The sequence below is a fragment of the Balaenoptera borealis genome, assembly GCF_965194805.1.
Source record: "Balaenoptera borealis genome assembly, chromosome: 19".
Lineage (NCBI taxonomy): Eukaryota > Metazoa > Chordata > Mammalia > Artiodactyla > Balaenopteridae > Balaenoptera > Balaenoptera borealis.
In genome coordinates this window covers 54,752,593-54,770,899 of record NC_138878.1, presented here as the reverse complement: position 1 = coordinate 54,770,899, position 18,307 = coordinate 54,752,593, and the positions used below count along the sequence as shown (strand labels likewise).

Sequence of the window (18,307 nt, the reverse complement as noted above, 5' to 3'; positions counted from 1 at the left end):
GACCCAACACAGCCCAAAATAAATAAATAAATAAATAAATAAATAAATAAATAAATAAATAAAGTTTATTTAAAAAAAACTAAAAACAGAACTACCATATGACCCAGCAATCCCACTACTGGGCATATACCAGGAGAAAACCACAATCAAAAAGATACATGCACTCCAATGTTCATTGCAGCACTATTTACAATAGCCAGGACATGGAAGCAACCTAAATGTCCATCAACAGAGGAATGGACAAAGAAGATGTGGTACATATACAATGGAATATTACTCAGCCATAAAAAGGAATGAAATTGTGTCATTTGCAGAGACATGGATGGACCTAGAGACTGTCATACAGAGTGAAGTAGGTCAGAAAAACAAATATCATATATTAACACATATATGTGGAATCTAGAAAAATGGTAAAGAGGATCTTATTTGCAAAGCAGAAATAGAGGCTCAGACATAGAGAACAAACGTATGGATACCAAGGGGGAGGGAGAGTGAGATGAATTGGGAGATTGGAATTGACATATATACACTACTATGTATAAAATAGATAACTAATGAGAACCAACTGCATAGCACAGGGAACTCTACTCCGTGCTCTGTGGTGACCTAAATGGGAAGGAAATCCAAAAAAGAAGGGATGTATGTATACGTATGGCTGATTCACTTTGCTGTACAGCAGAAACTGACACAGCAGTGTAAAGCAACTATACTCCAATAAAAATAAATAAATAAAATAAATACCACTTAAGTATATTCACTTCTTGAATATCCTTTAGCTGTACTGCACTGATATAATTAGAGACATTTCCCTATAAACACTCTAACATCAATGGAAAAGGAAATTGCCTTTGCAAATTAATGTGAATATGTGTACCAAATAGGTAGAAAAGTTCTGGGTACACAGAAAATGCTCAATAAATGTGGCTAAACATTTTCATTCTTCTCTGAAAAACCAATTAAACTATCATTTTGGATATAATCCTTGCAAAAGTTTTTACAAAATTCTCTTTTTAAAATGAGCTGCATATATAATTTCAAATTTTCTTGACTACTATTATCTACATATTAAGATTGCTTAACATTAGATCATAGCCATTTTTTTTCTTGTAACGGCTAATTCTTACAAACAGGAATTTTATTATCTACATAATATTCTATCTCATGGATATCGTGTGATTTTCTTAACCATTCCATTAGTATAATCATTAATTTTGTGCAAAATCATCCCAAGGTATAACGGTCTTTGATTGCATATCAATTACCCAGGTCTAATCTTTTGGGTTATCACACCTTTGAAAAATGCATTTTTCCAAATATATGCAGTAATTCTATACAAGCACAAGGCATCTGTGGTCCCCTGTAGGCCCCAAAATACAAAGGACCCCTGGATCAGAACACTTGTTCTGTAAAACTAGCGTCCACGTAGCCCTTTGACATGCAAGCACTCAACACATTAACATCATATTTTCATCACTGATTTATAGAATCTGAAGGGTAAATGACACAGAATAAAGACAATGTTGAGCATTTATTGTGTGCCACACTTCAAGACTACTAAACCTACTAAACCTCATACCTATAACCAGAATTAAGTAGGATTGTGCGATCTGTATCAGGGCTCACAGGTTTCTCCCGTCAGAGCTCATAGTTTCATACTCAAATGCTTTCATACTCAAATACATAAATGAGCCCCAGAGAACTGCCAGGGAGGGTAATCCGAGGAAGGAATCCTAATCCTGGGAGTCTTTTTATCCATACGTTCCTAGGAGCCTGTCTCAGGGGCAATTCTTGATTTAAAATTCCGATCTCAGCAGCTGGTATGTACTTTCTTGCTGGAAGGTGTCTGCAGGACTCAAAACCAGATTTCCCAACTCCGCCCACATTCTTTGGGAGAAGTACATGTTTGAGAGAAGCCTAGAAGCAGCAAAGGGGAAAAAGAGCTATGTGTCACATGACACCACAGAGCCACTGCAATCGACATTCACAAAAAGGACATGCACCCTCTGTCTCCGTCACACAAGGACGAACACACACCTCTCTCAGTCTCACAATCGCACTCACTCTAAGAGATAAAATTACCCTCCCCGCTGCTCAAGCGCCCACAGCCCCGAGGGGGCGGGCGGACTCGCGTGGCTGCGCTCCGACCGTCCACGCTTTGAGCGCCTCCCGCAATCCCAGTCTCACCGCCACTGGCTGTCCCTCGTGGGCTCCAGCTACGTCTGCGCAGTCGTCTTCGCGGCGACCCAAGCCGGATTCTTCCTCTGACGGGTGCCACTCACGCGCAGTTCGCAACACGGGACACGGAAAAAGAACCGGAAGTCAAAGTCACCTCGCCGTCTGTGGGACGTGAGATTCTAGGTCGTTAAAGTCCTGAATCAAAACAACCGCCGAACCGGGCCCGGAGACTTCTGGGAGTGAGCGCCAGACTGCGCCTGCGCAGCGCTGGTCTCCCAACGCCCGGAGGCCCAACCTGAGGCGGAAGGCGGGTTCAGTGGTTCTCAGGGCCAGGAGGCGGCGAATGAGGGTGGGGCCGGACCAGAGAATTGTGAGGAGGGGTCTGCGGAGCTCTTCCTTTCCGAGGCTTCAGGCCTGCGTGTGAAGGGTCTGCCCAGTTGAATCAGTAATATGACCCCGAGGGCCATCCAGTGCGAGCTCTTGAGGTGGGTTCATGATCCAACCAAACTCTGTGCGTGTTTGTGTCGTGTATTATGAGTGTGCAGGTGAATGTATCCCTTCCCTGAAACGCTCATTCCACTCGCAATGCCACAGGTGCTGACTACTCCGGTTTTAGAGCTGAAGCCTCTGAGTTTACATAAGGTGTATAACATTATACTGTTGATTAGCAAAGACGTGTTTCCAGGTGAGAAAACCTGGATAAAGTGAGACTTTATAATATATTCTCATTGTAGAAAAAGGGAGAATGAGTTTTGGTCCCTTTTCCAAGAATACTGATTGCAGTTCTCTGAAAACTAAAACAAAAAGCAATACCTTATTTACATTTTACAATATTATGTCCACCAGAAATTGACTGTTGTTAAGCGATTCTTTTCATCCCTCTCTGCTCTATTGTGAAGTGGCGAGCTTGACTGCATTTAAAAGCCCACAGGTTGAGAAACATCTTTTAATTCGTAATGCCTGGTCATGACATCTCATTGAAAAATACTTCGCTTCTCAGTTGTTTGGGCAGTGAAGATAAATCAGGCTCAAAATCTGAAAGGAGGAAGATTCTTCTGGGCTATCAGAAGAATTAAGGTTGCATTACACATATATATATTTAGATTCATGAGTAAGTTTAGCAAATGGGAAATGTAAAGTTCTCATCAAAGGATGCCCATATTTCAGTTATTAGCATTACAACATATTTTAAATATGCAATCCATGCATAGATTAACATTTCAAAAGGATATAAAGTTTAACTAAAAATGCGATCAACCTCTTCTGCCATATATTTAAGGCATACAGTAGCTAACCTTAGCATGCACAGCATTTTGATTTTAGTGTATATAGCCTTCCAGACGTTATTTTACTTTTTCTCATAAAAATAATTTGACATTTTAAAAAATATTATTGAAGTACAATTGATTTACAATGTTGTGTTAATTTCTGTACAGCAAAGTGACTCAGTTATACATATATATATACTTTTTCATATTCTTTTCTGTTATGGTTTAATCACAGGATATTGAATATAGTTCCCTGTGCTATACAGTAGGACCTTGTTGTTTCAGATAAGTTATTTTATTTTATTTTAGTTTTTTTTTTTAAATGTATTTATTTTATTTATTTATTTTTGGCTGCATTGGGTCTTCGTTGCTGTGGGCGGACTTTCTCTAGTTGCGGCGAGTGGGGGCTACTCTTCGTTGCGGTGCGCGGGCTTCTCTTGTTGCGGAGCATAAGCTCTAGAGCGCAGGCTCAGTAGTTGTGGCTCACAGGGTTAGTTGCTCCACGGCATGGGGGATCTTCCCGGACTAGGGCTCGAACCCGTGTCCCCTGCATTAGCAGTTGGATTCTTAACCACTGCGCCGCCAGGGAAGCTCCCAGATAAGTTGTTTTAAAATAAAATATACAGTGTTACACACACACATATGAATACAAAATGTATATGTAATTTCAAATACTATGTATGCTATATGCATATGAAAGTATGTATTTCTTTTTCTTCACACAAACGTATTTCCATATCAGTACTTAAGGAGTGTCATCATTTTCAACAACTGCAAAATAGGCCACAGTACGTGTAGCTGAAACCTTCTCTAAGAAACAAAACTCTACAAATAAATATTATGGATTTTCCTATTTTTTTCTCACAAACAATGCTCAATTAATATCCCTCCATAAACTTCAGTTTGCACCTATGTAGGCTTATATGTAAGTTAACTTCTTGAAAGTGGTCTTGCTTTTTGCACATTAACTTGTGATACTGACAAATTTCTCACTGTGATTATACCATTTTACGTATTCACAGCAGTGTAAGAATATCTGTTTCTGCTACCAACATTTTCCCATTTTAACGCTCAGTTCTTTTTTTCCCCCTCTCCCCCTTTAACTCTCACTTCTTATTCTAAAGCTCCACTTTCACCCAACCTGAAGAAATAATCTAAAAGACTCCTTTTCCATTTGAGTCCAAGCTTAATGAGGGATCCTTACCTATAATACCTATAATTTTAGCCTTATCTGTCTTACAAATAGGGCAAAAGTGTAATATTAGTTTGTAGGCTCAGCAAAATAAAATTTCAATCACAAACATATAGGTTGACAACATGATCTAGCGTTCCTATTTGAAGGTTAATTGAGCTTTATAAAAATCTTTCTCAGTGTAGATACTGAAAACTCATGGAATAGCACTATAAATGAGTAGGCAGGTGTTTTTTCAGCGAGCGGTGATGGAGAGAGTCCTGCCCTAGGGTTCTGAAGATATCCTAACACACACCTAGATACTAGACAGATGAGATTGACAGCAGTCTGAGTCGAGTATCCTCAAATCCTACAGGAGAAGGACACAACATGTCACAGGGTGGTGTCACTTGGGAGCAGGATTTCTACTAACAAGAGGATGAGGTGCCCCCTGGTTGCTGTGGAAGGATGTGATTGGCTTCTTTGATTAATTTGTGGCTGACAGGGAGATGGTTTGGCTGATACGGGAACTAACAGCATGGTTAGTTTTTTTCCCACTGCTTGGTGGGCATGTCTGGTGAGAAGAGGGGAACTCATGGTTAGGCTTATGGGCCCTGTGAGGTTCAAAGATATTAAGACAGCACATGAAATTTTAGGCCTTGCAATACAAGAGAAGGGGGGGAGCACGTGGAATGTTTGCTCTCCTGTGATTTCATTACAAAAATTAATAAAATTATCTAAGAAATTTTGGAAAAAAACATAAAGGAGAATCAAATCATGCATAATACAGTTCTTGTATAAAAACCAGTGTGAACATTTCAAAATGTTTGTTACAAGGATTTTTTTGTTGTACATTTTAATGCACTGCTACTTAGTATATAATATCTCCTGCTTTTGGCACTAAGTATCATAATAAAACAATTTCTACAATATATTTTTTAAATTTTTATTTTATATTGGAGTATAGTTGATTTACAATCCACAATATATTTTTTAAAAACTTATACAACTTAATAGAAAGGCAAACAAACAACCCAATTAAAAAATGGGGAGAGGTTCTGAATAGACATTTTTCCAAAGAAGGCATACAAGTGGCCAACAGGTACAGGAAAAGGTGCTCAACATCACTAATCATCAGGGAAATGCAAATCAAAACTACAATAAAAATATCACCTCATACCTGTAAGAATGTCTATTACCAAAAAGACAAGAAATAAGTGTTGGCAAGAATGTGGAGAAAAGGGAACCCTTATGTACTGCTGGAGGGAATGTAAATTAGTGCAGCTACTATGGAAAACAGTATGGAGAGTCCTCAAAAAAATTAGAACTACCATATAACCCAGCAGTTCCACTTCTTGGTATTTAACCAAAGGAAACAAAATCACTATCTTGGGGCTTCCCTGGTGGCGCAGTGGTTGAGAATCTGCCTGCCAATGCAGGGAACACGGGTTCGAGCCCTGGTCTGGGAGGATCCCACATGCCGCAGAGCAACTGGGCCCGTGAGCCACAACTACTGAGCCTGCGCGTCTGGAGCCCGTGCTCCGCAACAAGAGAGGCCGCGATAGTGAGAGGCCCGCGCACCGTGATGAAGAGTGGCCCCCGCTTGCCGCAACTAGAGAAAGCCCTCGCACAGAAACGAAGACCCAACACAGCCAAAAAAATAAATTAATTAATTAAGTAATTAAAAAAAATATAAAAAAAAATCACTATCTTGAAAATATATCTGCACTCCAATGTTCAATGCAGCATTATTTACAATAGCCAAGACATGGAAACAACAAGAGTTCATCAAGGGATGAATGGATTTTTTAAAAATGTGGCATATATACAATCGAGTATTATTCAATCATAAAAAGAAGGAAATCCTGCAATTTGTGACAACATGGCTGGATCTTGAGGGCATTGTACTAAGTGAAGTCAGACCAAGACAAATACCAATCCTGTATGACCTCATTTATATGTGAAATCTAAAAAAAAAATAAAAAACAAAAAAATGAAACCAAAGCCATAGATACAGAGAACAGACTGATGGTTGCCAGAGGCAGGGGGGGAAATGGGTGAAGGTGGTCAAAAGCTACAGACTTCCAATTATAAAATAAGTCATGGGGATGTAATATACAGAATGGTGATTATAGTTAATAATACTGTATTACATACTTGAAAGTTGCTAAGAGAGATCTTTTTTTCTTTTTTTCACCAGTCATCTTTTATTGGGTGTTAGTTATCCATTAGGATATGAAAGGATTCAGGGGTGCCTGGCAAAGGTCATGGTCAGGAATGCAGAGTGCGCCCTCTTCAGTGGTACTCGCTTGGCTGCTCATGTTCTGAAGTTAGAAAGGCAAAACGGTAAGTTTCTTCAAAGGTATGGTGAAAGCACAGGATGATGGGGAGGGCAACAGGCTAAGATCACATGAAGCCATCCTGAGAATTCCTTTCAGGAGATGACCCAGAACCCGCTTGAGGAATTAGGAGCTGATCTGCCACCTGGCCAGCTTCTTCCTTCCCTGAAGGAACACCCAACTCAGAAAAACAGCACCCAAGAGCCCATCTTTCATTGCTCTGGATGCGACAGACTAACAAGGGGCTGAATGCTGTCAGAAAGGGCCCATGAACCCCAGCCAGTGGCCACCACTGAAACTGTTCCCAGCATCTCCCACCGGACAAACTCCCCTCAGGTCTCAGAACCAGGAATAGCCACGCTTTTCCAGAGCACTACACAGACACCGGACTATAGCACTCAACTATTTCCCTCTTCACACTGGCTGCTAGGGAGATAAAGCCAAGTTTTCCACCAACCTTTGGTAGAGCCTACAGTATCTTATAGAATGCTTCCTAAGTATTACCTTTATCCCAGCTTCATCTTATTTTTCCTATCTTTGTCTTTGCCACAATTTTCTCACTTAAAATATGCTGTATTCTGATAAGTCCTTCCAATTCTTCAGTTGTCAGTAGAATGAAGGACTTCTAAATTTGACAGGGAACCAATACCACCTTGTCAAGGGAAACCCCACCAAAGGCAAAGCAACCCAAGGGACTCACTAAGTTCCTTGTAAGAACGGCAGTAGTTGAAAAGCACATAAGCTGCCAGCACCATAGAAAGCCCAGCAACGCTCCCTTTCTTCATGTTGAAATACTTGTTGTAATACCAGTAATAACCTGCAAACAGGAGAGGAAGTCACTTCTCTGAGGGCACACTCCACACATTCTAATATGAGAGGGCAAAGCTGAGGAAAGGCCTCAGGGAAGGAGGAAACAGTACGCAAAAGAGAGCCACAGGGTGACCAGAATTATAAAGAAAAACACAGAAGGAGGGGGGCCCCTGAGGAGGCTGGCAATCACGCAGGCCCCTAAAAGATGATGACATGGGTTCCACAGGACTGATCTGACTAGTCTTGCACTTTAAAATGCAGAGCTGAAGGATAGACCATTTCAAATATTCGTCTCAGTTTTGTCTGGCCAGGAGATAGAATGATGTCCCCTTATGTTTCAAACTCATTTTCCTCAAGTCTTATGACATTTTTTTAAGATGGACGGAGGCAGTGGTACCGATTCCAAGCAATAGAAAACATTTCCTTGTCTGAAATACCTCAGAGCCAGCCTTTGATAGGACCCATCAAACATGGAAATTCAACAGCTAACAATCTCGCCCTGTCCTTCTCTACATAACTTACTGGTCTGAGAAGGCCTTTACTGGCCAAATTAATTCAGGGCAAAAAGAGACATGAAAGACCCAGAGATTTGCTTTTATTTACACATGCCCATAAGGCTCTGGCCTCTTTGAATGCTCCAGCAATGCCTTTAGGGATGAAATCCCGCATTAGTATCCAGCTTGGCAGCTCCCTTAATTTGTTATGCAGGAGCTTCTTCAGTGGCACAACTGATGCCATCTTGGAGTCCTGGCTGTCTGCTCCTAAGAGAGATCTTAAAAGTTCTCATCACAAGAAAAAAAAATTGTAACGATGAATGATGACCCACGTTAACTAGACTTATGGTGTTGATTGTTTCACAATGTATAGAAGAATCATTATGCTGTACACTTGAAACCAATATAGTGTTACATGTTAATTCTATCTCAGTTATAAAAAAAGAAAAAGAAAACAAATGGATTAAAAAATGGGCAAAACACCTGGAAACCTTACCAAAGATATACAGATGCCAAATAAGCATATGTTAAGATATTCACCATCATATGTCATTAGGGAATTACAAATTAAAACATGGAAATACCACCACATACTTATTAGAATGGTCAAATTCCAAAATACCGACAACACCAAAAACTGGTGAGGAGGTGGATTACCAGGAACTCTCATCCACTGCTAATGGGAATGGAAATTGCTACAACCACTTTGGAAGACAGTTTGAAGTTTCTTACAAAACTAAACATACTCTTCGCACACAGTCCAGCAATTGCACTCCTTGGTACTTACCCAAAGTAGCTGAAAACTATGTCAACACAAAAACGTGCACACGAATGATTATACCAGCTTTAATCATAATTGCTCAAACTTGGAAGCAACCAAGATGTCCTTCAGTAGGTGAATGGATAAATACATTGTGAAACATCCAGATAATGGAATATTATTCAGCACTAAGTAGAAATTATCTATCACACCATAAAAAGACATGGAGGAACCTTAAAGGCATATTGCTAAGTGAAAGAATCCAAGTTTTAAAAGCCATATACTGCTATGATTCCAACTATGAGATATTCTGGGAAAGGGCACGATAAAAAGATTAGTGGTTGCCAAAGGAGGAGACAGATGAATAGGGAAAGCACAAAGGATTTTGTTTCTTAATATATTTATTTATTTATTTATTTTTGGCTGTGTTGGGTCTTCGTTGCTATGCACGGGCTTTCTGTAGTTGCAGCGAGCAGGGACTACTCTTCGTTGTGGTGCGCGAGCTTCTCATTGTGGTGGCTTCTCTTGTTGCAGTGCGCAGGCTCTAGGCATATGGGCTTCAGTAGTTGTGGCTCACGGGCTCAGTAGTTGTAGCTCGCAGACTCTAGAGCGCAGGCTCAGTAGTTGTGGCACACAGGCTTAGTTGCTCCGCAGCATGTGGGATCTTCCTGGACCAGGGATTGAACCCATGTCCCCTGCATTGGCAGGCGGATTCTTAACCACTGCACCACCAGGGAAGTCCCATCACAAAGGATTTAGAAGGCAGTGACTATCCTCTGTATATTGTATTTGTGTGCGTATATACACACACACACGTTAAACTTTGGTATTATAATGTATGTATGTATAATGTATGTATACCGTTATGCATTTATTCAAATCCATAGACTGTGCAACACCAATAGTGATCCCTAATATAAGCTATGGACTTTAGGTGATTATGATTTGTTCATCCTTGCTAAAAAATGTACCGCTCTGGTGAATGATGTTGATAACGTGGGAAGCCATGCATGTGTGGGGGCAGTGACTATATGGGAAATCTCTGTACCTCCCTCTCAAATTTGTTCTAAAACTTAAACTGCTTTTAAAAAATAAGATTATGCAAAATAAAAAAAGATTAATAATGAATGTGGTTCCCGTTTTTGGAACTTACCAAAAAAACAGTGCTGTGAACATTCTCGTGTATGTATTCTGGTTACTATCTTCAGCTTCACTAGATGTTGCTCTATTTCCCCCAAAGTAAATAAACTATTCACAGTCCCAAAATGTATCATAATTCACAAAACATCACTTTCTTCTAACAGTTAATACTGTCAAATTTTAAAATTAGCCTCTGGTGTGTGATGTGATGATTGAGGTATTAATTTGCCCAGGTTGTCCTTTTGTTTTTATTCCCTAAGTATGCCCCATGTCAGGATTTGTGAATGTGGAAGGGTAGGAGGCTGCCTCTCAATTCCAACAACTTACTGTACTCATAGTACTTGAGGCCACTGGTATGGTCAGGGCTCAGATACACTTCTCAAGACCTCACAACCTAACCCTCTTACTTCCATTTGAGATATGCTCTTTCCTCAATATGACTGAACAACCTCATCTTCTTGTGAGAGAGCACAAAGTCCTCACTCTGCCTAACCATACGTCAGGTATTTCCAACTTATCGTTGTGACTCCATGCTCATTACATTTGAAAACTGAAAGGAAGAGTTCAGATTTTGTTTTCTTTTTTGTTTAACCTGACTAAAGTGTAATGGATACCTCCTGGACTGTTGCTAAGTGCAGGAGTTTCTTCATTAATGGGTAGAACTGAAGGGAAACTTCATTGATAATGTATCCTTTTACTGTCATCACACATATGGAATTCACTAAAGATGCTAATGAGGAGACTGCGTGACTTATTAAAAAGTATAGAGAATGTAGGCAATGTCTCAGCTGAGGAGAAAGAAGCTACAGAAAGTAATTATGAAAAACAATGGGGGACTTCCCTGGTGGCGCAGTGGTTAAGAATCCACCTGCCAATGCAGGGGACATGGGTTCGAGCCCTGGTCCGGGAAGATCCCACATGCCGTGGAGCAACTAAGCCCCTGCGCCACAACTACTGAGCCTGAGCTCTAGAGCCTGTGAGCCACAACTACTGAGCCCATGTGCCACAACTACTGAAGCCCGTGCGCCTAGAGCCCGTGCTCCACAAGAGAAGCCACTGCAAGGAGAAGCCCGCGCACTGCAATGAAAAGTAGCCCCCACTCGCCGCAACTAGAGAAAGCCTGTGCGCAGCCACAAAGACCCAATGCAGTCAAAAATTAATTAATTAATTAAAAAAGAAAACATAAACAAATGAGGGTAGCAGTGTTGCAATAAAACATTACAAAAAAGAGTGTGAGGTTTCATCTGGTCTGTGGGATGTGGTTTGTCATCCACTGTTCTAAAATAAAAGCAAATAGTCACAATAATCTAATAAACCTAGACTGAATATAATTTTGGAAATTACTTATAAAAGACATACCTGGTAAAATTTTTAAAATTGGAATATGGATTAAATACTGGAAGAGAAAATTATTATTTTCTTATGTGTGATTGATTATATGGGGATTTGATTAAGGAAATTGGATTTTTACGGGATGCATCGATATATTTAGTGATGAAACATCATAACGTTCATAACACTGAAATTATTCAGCCAACATATAGGAAAGAAAATGAGGTAATGCATTAAAATACATTTGCTGCAGTGTTCTTATAAAAATGTTTATATGTTTAAAATTATCCATAATTAAAAGATAGAGATGATTACAAAATGGATATCCTTTTGTTAATTTCTAATCAATTTTGGTTTGTGCAAAAGGAATGTAAATTCCTGTCTATTTTCAATATTCTACATTTTCTAAACCTATATATCTGAATTTCATTCCAAGATTAAATGTTTGATGCACTGTAAGAGACCTGAATGAAGATCCTCTAATGTTTTTTTAATCACACTTTAACTTTATCCAGAATGAATTAAAATTCAATAAGGGATAAGTAGTTACATAGAGCTTTTCTTAATTCATTAAACCTCTGGGTCTTTATCTCAAAGAAGTCACTAAGAATAACATAATGATTACATTAGAAATAGTGCCTTATTTTTTTTAATATAAAGTATATACCAAATATTTTCCCAAGTTTTTTACATGTACTTCTTCATGTAATTCTAAGAACAGAAGTATACTGGAGGTACTACCATCATCATTTAAAAATGAGGCCAAAGGGAAAATTCCCTGGTTGTCCAGTGGTTAGGGCTCCACACTTTCACTGCTGAGGGCCTGGGTTCAATCCCTGGTTGGGGAACTAAGATCCCACAAGCCTTGCTGCAGACAAAAAAAAAAAAAAAAGCCCAAAACGGAGAAGTACACCTTACTGAATGTCACACAGTTTGTAAGAAGCACAAAAGCAATTGTGATCATTAAGATAGGTACAATGGCTAAAGACTTTCCCACGTCTCTTACATTAATAGATGTTTTGTGTATTACAACTTTTCCCAAATTTAATTCTTGGTGCTAGAAAAGTTTTGTACATAAGGAGTAAAGAAAAAGTGTTTCCTACAGACACTAAATTTTCCTCAGTATGAATATTCCGATAACTCATAAATAGGGGAATGTCCAAAAAGACTTTCTTATGATATATACACTATAAGTTCTCTGAATTGACCAACATATGGGTCAAAACAAACAAACAAAAAAATCAAGCATGGACTTCCCTGGTGGTGCAGTGGTTAAGAATCCACCTGCCAATGCAGGGGAAGTGGGTTTGAGCCCTGTTCTGGGAAGATCCCACATGCCATGGAGCAACTAAGCCCGTGTGCCACAACTACTGAGCCTGCGCTCTAGAGCCCACGAGCCACAACTACTGAGCCCACGTGCCACAACTACTGAAGCCCGTGCGCCTATAGCACGTGCTCCGCAATGAGAAGCCACCACAATGAGAAGCCTGCACACTGCAACAAAGAGCAGCCCCCGCTCACTGCAACTAGAGGAAGCCCGCGTGCAGCAATGAAGACCCAATGCAGCCAAAAATAAATAAATTTAAAATAAAATAAAATTAAATAAAAATTTTAAAAATCAAGCATTATTTACATTCCAAGCTGTTCATACAAGTATAAATTGGTACCTTATAGGAATGGAACCCTATCTAAAAGTCTTCTATTGTCTTCATTCAAACTGTTTCTCAGTTATATAAATCCATCCATGTACAGTACATCATCTAGTGTGTATATATATATACCATAAAGTCTCTATCCACTATGAATTCTCTGATGTACTTCAAGGATTGAACTAAGCCTGAAGGACATTTTGCATATGTTACATTGAAAGGGTTTCACACCAGTATGAAATCTATTATGTACAGTAAGTTGACGGCTATTACTAAAAACTTGCCCACACTCTTGACATACATAGGGTTTCTCACCAGTATGAATCTTCTCATGTGTAAGAAGATACGAAGCACAATGAAAGGCTTTCCAACATTTCTTTATATTCGTAGGGTTTATCACCAGTATGAATTCTCTCATGATTCACAAGATGTCTCACCAAAAGCCTCTCCACGTTCTTTACGCTGATAAGACTTTTTACCAGTATGAATTCTGTCATGTGTTACAAGGGTTGAGGCTAGATGAAAGCTTTTTCCACATTCCTTACATTCATAGTGTTTCTCACCAGTGTGAATACTCTGATGTTTTTTAAGGCTTGCAATGCATGTAAAAGCCTTCCCGCATTTGTTACATTCAAAGCGTTTCTTACAACTATGAGTAGTTTGATGCCTGGTGAGTCTTCCACACAGACCAAAGGTCTTCCCACATTCCTTACATTCATAAGATTTCTCACCACTATGAACTCCATAATGTATAGTAAGTTGATAGCTGTAACTAAAAGCTTTCCAACACTCCTGACACATAAAAGTTTTTTCACCAGTATGAATTCTCTCATATATAACAAGGTATGAGGCAGTGTGAAAGGCCTTCCCACATTCCATACATTCATAAGGTTTCTCACAAGTATGAATCCTCTGAGGTACTTTAAGGGTTGAACTGGCACTAAAGGACTTCCCACACTTGTTACATTTATAGGGTTTCTCACCAGTATGAACACTAATGTCGAATAAGTCCTTCACACCTTCTAAAGACCTTCCCACATTTCTTATGATCATAGGGTTTCTCACCAGTATGAATCCTCTGATATATTTTAAGGGTTGAACTTGCACTAAAGAACTTCCCACATGTGTTACGTTCATAGGGTTTCTCATCAGTACAAATACTATGATGCTGAGTAAGTCCATATACACTAAAGGCCTTCCCACATTCCTTACATTCATAGGGTTGTCTCACCAGTATGAATTCTCAGGTGTGCTTGAAGGTTTGAAATGTAGTTAAGATTTCCCACATTTGTCACATTCAAAAGGTTTCGCACCACTATGAATTCTATGATGTAATCTAAGAATTGGAGCATCACTAAAGGCCTTACCACATTCCTTACATACACAGGATTTCTCACCAATATGAACTCTTCCGTGTTGAGTAAGGTTTGAGGCACAACTAAAGCCCTTCCCACATTCTTCACCTTCATAGGGCTTCTCACCACTATGAATTATCTGATACAGAAAAAGAGATGAATGTTTTCCATATATGAACGTTTTTCTATGGCTGATTATTATATAACTTGAATCCAAATCTAAACTAAATGAGAAAAAAATATTACCATTCCATGGCAAGAAAAAGGAAGTGTTCTATAGTACAATTAATAGAAACTTCAAAATCTTCCCCAGTAGAGATGGGTCAGAGAACAGTTATAAAATTTGAAATACTGAAAGGAGAGCTCAAAAAACCAAGATTTTATGAAGTGAAGTGCTGTTAAGTATTTAACAACCAGCTCTACACACACAGAGAGAGACACCCCTGTTTTGTAGTGTTTACCAGTGTTCACAGTGTAAATACTCCTACCATGGCCAATAGCAATGTATTGATATAATTCATTGAACATAGAGTTAGGGAGAGATGTGCATGGTTGGCCCTGGCATGACATTACTGCCCAGCTCTAACACACCACTCCCATATAAAATATAGGTATATAAAATGTATAAATAATAAAAGGTGACTATCTATGCCTGGTGATTCTGTAATTACAATGCCACTAAAGATTACAAATGTCTCTCCCACTGTGGTTCACTCCCTCTTATGCACAGCCATGTGTTCTTTTCAAATGAGATACTGAGTTTTTATTTACTTAACTCCCCTTGAGATTTCACATCAAATACAAATGTTGAAATCTTTTTTCAAAGTTAATGATGGTCTTCCCTGGTGGCGCAGTGGTTAAGAATCCACCTGCCAATGCAGGGGGCACGGGTTCAAGCCCTGGTCTGGGAAGATCCCACATGCCGTGGAGCAACTAAGCCCGTGTGCCACAACTACTGAGCCTGCGCTCTAGAGCCCACCAGCCACAACTACTGAAGCCCACACGCCTAGAGCCTGTGCTCTGCAACAAGAGAAGCCTGCACACTGCAACGAAGAGTAGCTCCACCTTGCCACAACTAGAGAAAGCTCACGCATAGCAACAAAGACCCAACACAGCCAAAAATTTAAAAAATAATAAAATTAAAGGAAAAAAAGAAGCTATTAAACAAAAAAGAAACACTCTGTGGGAAGGCCCTTGTAAGGGTTAATTTCTTATTGAAGCATGGAAAAATATTTCCTGGTGAGAAATGATCCTTAGGAGCACAAGAAGGCCTTTAAACTTAGTTCAAACCTTAATGCACATAAAAATAATTCATGATGATATAAAACCCTGTGAATATAGGAAATGTGAAAAGAAATACAGAATGCATGAAAAACTTACCCAACACGAAAATTCATAGTGGTGTGAAAATCTAAACATGAGGAATGTAGGAAAGCATTAGATATGCCTCTCAACCTGTTTGACATAGGTGAATTCATATTGGTGCAAAACCCTATAAATTTAAGAAATGTAGAAAGGCTTTTATAAGTGACTGTCAAGTTCCTGAATATGAGAATATTCATACTGGTCTGAAATACTTCGAATGCAAGGAATGTGGGAAGATTTTTGCATTTAGTTCAACCCTTATTATACAAAAGAGAATTAAAATTATGTAAAATTCCAGGAATGTAAGGAATGTGGAAAGGTGCTTAGAGGGGAGCCTTACTTAACATCAAAAAGTCATACTGGTGGGCTTCCCTGGTGGCGCAGTGGTTGAGAATCTGCCTGCCAATGCAGGGGACACGGGTTCGAGCCCTGGTCTGGGAAGATCCCACATGCCGCGGAGCAACTAGGCCCGTGAGCCACAATTACTGAGCCTGCGTGTCTGGAGCCTGTGCTCCGCAACAGGAGAGACCGCGACAGTGAGAGGCCCGTGCACCGCGATGAAGAGTGGCCCCCACTTGCCGCAACTGGAGAAAGCCCTCACGCAGAAACGAAGACCCAACACAGCCATAAATAAATAAATAAATAAAAATTAAAAAAAAAAGTCATACTGGTGGGAAACCCTATGAATGTAAGGCATGAAGGAAGGCCTTTCATCATGTTTCATATCTTGTTCAACATGAGAAATTCATATTAGTGAAAAACCCTATAGGTGAAAGAAATGTGGGTTGGCCATTAGAGATGGTTCAGCCCTTAAAGCACATCGCGTTACTCATATGGGTCTGAAACGATTAGAATATAAGGAATATAGGAATTCCTTTAGGCATGGCCAATCTCTGCTCAGCATCAGATAATTCCTCCTACTGAGAAATTTCTGATTATGAATTATATTGATAGGCCTTCAGCAAATATTCCAACTCTTCTCTTAGCAAATACTCCAAATTTTCTCATATCAAAGAATTGATAATATATCTACTCAACATAAAAGAGCTTCCAATTGTCACTCATGTATTAATTGAATATCAGACAATTTGAAATAGAGATAAATTCACAAAAGATAGGGATTCTTGCTTGTTTATGCCTGCAACATTCACACCATGAGATCTGTTGGATATTTTAATTTAATAAACACCTTCTGTAATATCTACTCCTGAGCAACACTGGTAACATTTATTATCTCTCATCATTTTTATAGGTCAGAATTTTGGGAATAGGTGGCTGGGCAATTCTGGCTTGGGGTTTCCCATGAGGCTGCAGTTTTCTCAAGGCTCGACTGGAGCTGGATGGTCCTCTTTATGTGCCTACTAAGTTGATACTGTTCACTTTTCTCCACATTGGCCTCTCTGTTTGCTGCTTGTGTGTCCTCAGTATGGCAGCTGGTTTTGTCCCAAAATAAATACTCCACATGAGAGAGCGAGAGAAAGAGACATGAAAGGTATGCATCTGGTCTATGTATCTATTCTATGCATGTCACTTAGGTCAAATTGGCAGCATTGTTCATATTCTTGTTGATTTTTCACCTAGCTGTTCTCTCTGTTATTATGAGTGGTGTTTGACACACACATTTATTGACTCTTGGCTGTAAATTCATTTGTTCTGACCACTCTATGAAAATACATCTTTGCCCATTAAATCTTATGCCCATCCTCAGATACTTTTGTGGCAGAGTACCTCAGCTCCTGAATCACTCACAGCTTCTCCAGTGCCTGGCTCTAGCAGCACCCAGTAATAACAGTCTCCCCTAGTATCCTTCCTTGAGCAGTTTTGTAGTTAATATCTCAGGTGAGATAATGTCCCATGAACAGCACCCAAGCACCCTAGACAGCAGATTTCCAGCAAGTCTCTGACATTGCTCCTTTGTTTTTTTTTCATTTTATGATTTTAAAAAAATATATTTTATTTATTTATTTATTTGGCTGTGCCAGGTCTTCGTTGCAGCATGCGGGATCTAGTTCCCTGACCAGGGATCGAACCCAGGCCCCCTGCATTGGGAGTGTGGAGTCTTAACTGCTGGACCACCAGGGAAGTCCCCTATGATTCTTTTTCTCAGACAGATAATCTCTAATGATTTATCATCAGGTTCACAGATCCTTCATTCTGCCAGCTCAGTCGGCTGTTGAGCTTCTCTTGGAAAATTTTCATTTCAGATATTAAACATTTCAAAGCTAGAAATTCTACCAAGTTCTTTTTTAAAAATAATTTTTATCTCTGTATTGACAGTCTCTACTTGATGAGTAATTGTCATTTGAACATACTTATAATAGCTGCTTTTCAGTCTTTTTCTGCTGAGTCCAACATCTTGGCCCCCTCACAGACAGTTTTATTGAGTTTTTTTGCTATTTATGGGTCACATTTTCCATTTCTTTGTAGTTCTCTTTTGTTGTTGTTGTTG

General features: G+C 39.5%; 1 protein-coding gene and 1 pseudogene across 2 annotated transcripts in view; both read right to left on the bottom strand.

The window, feature by feature from the left end:
- Window positions 1–6,000, bottom strand: part of LOC309616618 (uncharacterized protein) — a 36,653-nt gene extending 30,653 nt beyond the window's left edge. The window contains exon 1 of the mRNA XM_082367418.1: window positions 2,185–6,000. The gene's annotated coding sequence lies outside the window, so the exon portion shown is untranslated. The remainder of the gene's footprint in view (window positions 1–2,184) is intronic.
- Window positions 6,001–6,319: 319 nt separating this feature from the next.
- LOC309616647 (ATP synthase subunit f, mitochondrial-like) lies at window positions 6,320–9,851 on the bottom strand (annotated as a pseudogene). The gene is made up of 2 exons: window positions 8,369–9,851; window positions 6,320–7,770 (listed from the first exon to the last, which is right to left on the bottom strand). The product of its transcript is annotated as an ATP synthase subunit f, mitochondrial-like (transcript).
- Window positions 9,852–18,307: the final 8,456 nt, after the last annotated feature.